The 5,206-nt window shown below is 43.5% G+C and overlaps 1 long non-coding RNA gene across 1 annotated transcript in view; it reads left to right on the top strand.

The window, feature by feature from the left end:
• Positions 1-5,206, top strand: part of LOC122550282 — a 10,506-nt gene that overhangs the window by 2,775 nt on the left and 2,525 nt on the right. The window contains exon 2 of the long non-coding RNA XR_006311786.1: positions 1,435-1,548. This is a non-coding gene — a long non-coding RNA (uncharacterized LOC122550282). The remainder of the gene's footprint in view (positions 1-1,434; positions 1,549-5,206) is intronic.

Here is a 5,206-nt window from a genome sequence, read left to right as displayed (position 1 = left end):
TCACAGAGGGAAATACAGACACACAGGTACGGAGTGTTGGGGGGATAGATGGATATCGGACACTCCACCACACGGCTGTCCTATTCCACGCTGTTTCTCCTGGAATAGGAGACGGGGAAGGATGGAGTGAGGGTGGGATTGGGTGACCATGCTGAAAGCGCTGGAGCAGGTGGGGAGGTGAGGTGTGCAGGTGGGAGATGGTGGTGTGTCCAGAGGGAGTCAGTCAACAGTGTTGTATCCATGCAGTGCTCTTAGTGAAAGAGGTATAGTAGAGGGAAAGAGAGAGGGAGAGTGCTACATGCAGCAGTGAAAGTGTGGATCATGAGCCTTGATCGGGGTTTGGTGCTATAGCAGATATACAGTGAGTGTGAGGGAGCAGACAGTATAAGGTAAGCTTTATCCTGTCAGAGAGGGGAAGGTTATTGATGCTTGTCCTGTATTACTGGACATTCTTTCAGAACCACAGATACTGCACTGAGCTCAGACCATGCTTGGTGGGTCTGGTGGTGTGGCCCCCTCTGGGAAGAGAATGGTCCTTGTCTGTACTAGTCCATCCACCAGGACCTCTGTGCCCCTGTCGACAAACCGTGGTGTAATTGCCACTTATCTGCCATGCTCGGGGTAACCTGTGCAGGGCAGCTCCAAACAGAGAATGCTCAATCGTGTGCCCATTGGCCTTTTAAAGATGGCACCAGTGCCAGGGATCGCAGAATATCCAGGGATATACGGGCGATGCTGAGTACCTACAGCCATGATAGGTGGGAGAATCGGGCTGGGATTGAATGAGAGGGATGCCGTGGGGTGAGGTGGGTAGATAATTAGTTGAGTTAGATAAGATAGCACCGGGAAACTAGCTCAGCCTCGTGCAGAACATCCCTCTGTCACACTCAATGAAAATGTCACTGAGACAAATTATTGTTAGAATCAACCCAATGAGTCGAAGACTCTGCTGACCCCCATTCCCAGTTACAAAGCTGCAGCAGCTTGACCAATGCTCTACATCACAGAGAAGGAGCTAAACGTCACCTTACCCTTGGGACATAAGGCAGTGGGGAGCGGGTGTTTGAGGTTTCAGTGGCGGAGTCATCATAATTCTATTAGTTTTAAAATAGAGATGGAAAAGGATGAACCACGTCTAAAACTTAACGTTCTAAATTGTTGAAAAACAATTTTGACGATTTAACCAATAATTTTCCAAATTCGATTGGGACAGATATTCTCAGAAAAGGGGGTCATTTGGGAAGGGGGAAGGCTTCAGAAATGAGGTGTCAGGAATACAGAGACATTATGGCACTATTAGGATGAAGGGTAACGCTGTGCGTGTAAGGAATGCTGGAGCATTATAGAAATTGAGGCTCTGGTCACGAATAAACGGGAAGCATATGTCAGGTATAGACAGCAGGAATTGAGCGTGTTTTCTTAATTCATTCGCAGGATGAATGTGTCCCAGGCTAGACAAGCATCTATTACCCATCCCTGATTGCCCAGAGGGCAGTTAGCAGTCAACCACATTGCTGTGAGTCTGGAGTCACTTGTAGGCCAGACCAGGTAAGAATGGCAGTTTGTTTCCTTAAAAGGTGTCAGTGAACCAGATGTACTTTTCCGACAATTGGAATGGTCATTATTAGCCTCTTAATTCCTGATTTAAAGTGAATCACGAGAAGAGTCTGAAGGCAACAAGAGTATAGTTAATAGGGACATTGGGAGCATAAAAAGGGGACATGTGATAGCTTTGGCAAACAGAGTTAAGGAGAATTCAAAGGAATTATACAAATACGTCAAGGACAAAAGGGTAACTGTGGAGAGAATAGGACATCCTTAAAGATCAGCAAGGCTGCCCATGTGCAGACCCACAGGAAATGGAGGAGGTATTGAACGAATATTTTGTATCAGTATTTACTGTGCAGGAGGATATGGAAGTTAGAGAACTTTGGAAAATAGGAGTGACATCTTGGAAAGTGTCTGTATTACAGAGCAGCTGCTGGATGTCTTAAAACATGCAAAAGACGGAAAATGTCCTGGCTTTTATTGATGTACGCTAGATCTCTGTGAGAAGCTGGGGAAGTGATTGCTGGGCCCCGTGCTATTATTAATAGCCACAGGTAAAGTGCCGGAAGACTGAAGGTTGGCTAACGTGGTGCCATTACTTAAAGGATTTAAGGGTAATAAGGAAAAGGTAGTGAGCCTGACGTCAGTGGTGGCTAAGTTGTTGAAGAGGATTATGAGTCATTAGATTTTCACACATTTTGAAAGGTAACGATTGATTAAGGATAGTAAACATGGCTTTGTGCAAGAAATATTGTGTCTCACTGACTTGACTGAGATTTCTTTGAAGAAGCGACTAAAAAGATTAATTGGGATGGAGTGGTGTACATTGTCGATCTGGACATCCGTAAGACGTTGAATAACATTGTTCATGGTCATCTATTTAACAAGGTTGGTTCATATGAAAGTCATTTGGATACAAAGTTCGCTCAAAGGTCAGAGACAGAGGGTTGCCATATCTGTTTGTGTCTTAGGCTGGATAAGCACACCCTCTCACTCTCCCCCTTACATACACTGATGCACATTCTCCCTCTCTGCCACTCACACACACACGCACTACCCCCTCTCACATTTCACACATGTACTCCACTTTTTCAAACACCCATGCACACACAGCCACTCTCTCCCTCCCACACTCCACCTCACTCTCTCTCACATACACACAATGTCTCTCTCTCCTCTTCACATAGACACGCCCTTCACACATATGCACATGCACACACACAAATGCACATATAAATCTGTGGGTTGAATTTGCATTTTCCCATTTGTATTTGCAGATGCATTTTATTTTGTTCCAAAACATACAATTTGTAGACATTCAGTCAATGTGTTATTTTATAAATCGTACTTTGTAAATAAAACCATTCTAACTCCAGGTCAAGACACAGACAGAGTCCAAACAAGGCGTCACGCTTAGAATACGTTGTCTGACCGCACGTATTACTTCATATACATCGATAACACCTGAAGGTATCTCCAGGCAGTGACTTGAAATAAATTCGGCAATTTGCATATTAACCAATCAAACTTGCACCTCCATTCTAACTGATTAAGTATTTAAGAGCCATCTTAGGTGTGTACAACTCATGAGTTGTACAGCCCTTTGGTCTTTTCCTTATGACTTCTGTGCTTAAGGTCTTCCTCTCCCTCTAACACCTGATGAAGGAGCAGCGCAAGGAAACCTTGTGTTTACAAATAAACCCATTGGACTCTAACCTGGTGTCGTTTGATGTTTGACCTTGTCCAATCCAGTCCAAAAGCAGTGGCTCCATATCATGGATTTTACTAGTTAGCTAATTCTCTCCCCTAGCAAGTAAATTGTTCCTGATCCCATGTGTTCTTTTCTTGCATATTAACCTTTTTCAAGACACGTTAGGCACTGATGGCTGGAAGTCCAGATACAATACATCTAAAGGACCCCCATTATCCACCTTGCTTGTTACGCTTTTTTAAAAAAAGTTAGTCACATCATTAAAACATAATTTATCCTTCATAAAACTATGTTGAATATGCTAGATTGTGGCTTGACTTTGGAAATCTCCTGTTGTTAATTCCTTCATAACGCATTGTAACAATTTGTCTTCAATCCCAATAATATTCTCACCATTTTTCATTTCCGAGTGAAGCTGATTATTTGAAGTCCTTCCCCTTATATAACGATTATGTTCCCTTTCATAATTCCTGTGTAACAGGCACAAGGCTGTAAAAGATCTGCTCCAATTGCTGTGTAAGAGGCATGAGTGGCTGATTGGACTCACTCTGTTCCTGCTTTGCACACTCGCTGGGCTGAATATCCTCCTGGTGTTCCTACATTATAGTCTCAATGGACTTGCAGGTCCTGCTCCTGTTCCTGACCAAGCCGTGCAATATCTCAATGTCCTCCTCCTGTCGCTCAATGAGAGTTTTGGGGACCTATGGAATCTCCCTGCTCAAATGTCACTTTTCAAGGGCTGAACTATGGAGGCACGTTTTGTTGCCCACACTGGGTAGCTCAGTGGTTAGCACTGCTGCCACACTGCACCAGCGATCCTAGTTCAATTTCAGTCCCCAGTTTCCTCCCACAGTCCCTAAATGAGCAGGTTAGGTGGATTGGACAAGCTAAATTAACCATAATGTCCGGGATGTGGAGTCTATGCACATCAGTCGTGGAAAACGCCAGGTTATAAAGACTAAGTGGGGTAGGTGGTGGGGATTGGATGAGATGGTCTTCGGAGAGTCAGTGTGTTGTCGATGAGTCAAACGTCCTGCTTCCACACTGGTTCGATGATTAACACCTTTGTTGCAGAAGTCTGTTGAGGGAACAAACTTTAAGTTCATTACAACATCCTTTCCACAGTGAGGAGATTAAATCTGTATGCACTACTTCGGATGTGATCTCAGTGAGACGCAGCCGCAGCACTTTACCAGCCTGCTGTAAGGTTCTCACCCAGGTTAGAGCTGTCACCACTCTCTGGCGAATATACAGCATTGCTTGAAGATCATTGTCCTTCTCTATTGCACCAGTATAACGGGAGATCTGGAGAAAATCTCACAATGCCGCTTGAGAAGAATGGGTAAGATGTGGTGAGATAATATCCATGTTGAGATATGCCTCGCCGAACATCTCGTCTGAATCTGCCATTAACCTCGCCAAAGCTCACGTCACTCAGATTCCACAGAATCTGTTGAGGTGGATCTTAGAAACAGCAAGGAGAAGCAAACATTCATGAGAGTTATGTATCAAATTGAAAGCTGCAATACAAATGTTGGGTATGTTATAAAACAGGAAATAAGACATGCAGAGTTTGTGGGTACTGCAGTAATAATGGGCAGCTTCAAGTTAAATCTAACCAGTGTTTACCCAAGTGAATGTTAATGTTGGGAAAATGGATTTCATGAGCGTGTATGAGACGGGTGGCTTTAGTAGTATGTTGAGCACCGAGCTGTTGATCAGGCAATTTTGTAATTGCTGTTGTGTGATCAGAAGAGCAAATCGAATACTTTGCGCTTGAGGATTTCTGGGGAATAGTGATTTTAATATATTGAATTTTACATGACATCTGAATACAAGCGGTTTTTTTTTATATATTGCGGGTATATACCTGAGTTGTGCAAGACATTAAGTTACGAGAATAAAGTTGGCTTTAGAGAATTTGGAAAATACATTAAACTGACTTAA

This window comes from Chiloscyllium plagiosum, chromosome 5 (genome assembly GCF_004010195.1).
Source record: "Chiloscyllium plagiosum isolate BGI_BamShark_2017 chromosome 5, ASM401019v2, whole genome shotgun sequence".
In the NCBI taxonomy this organism is placed as follows: Eukaryota; Metazoa; Chordata; class Chondrichthyes; order Orectolobiformes; family Hemiscylliidae; genus Chiloscyllium; species Chiloscyllium plagiosum.
The sequence above is the reverse complement of the archived record's forward strand: the minus strand, read 5'-3'. Positions and strand labels throughout refer to the sequence as shown.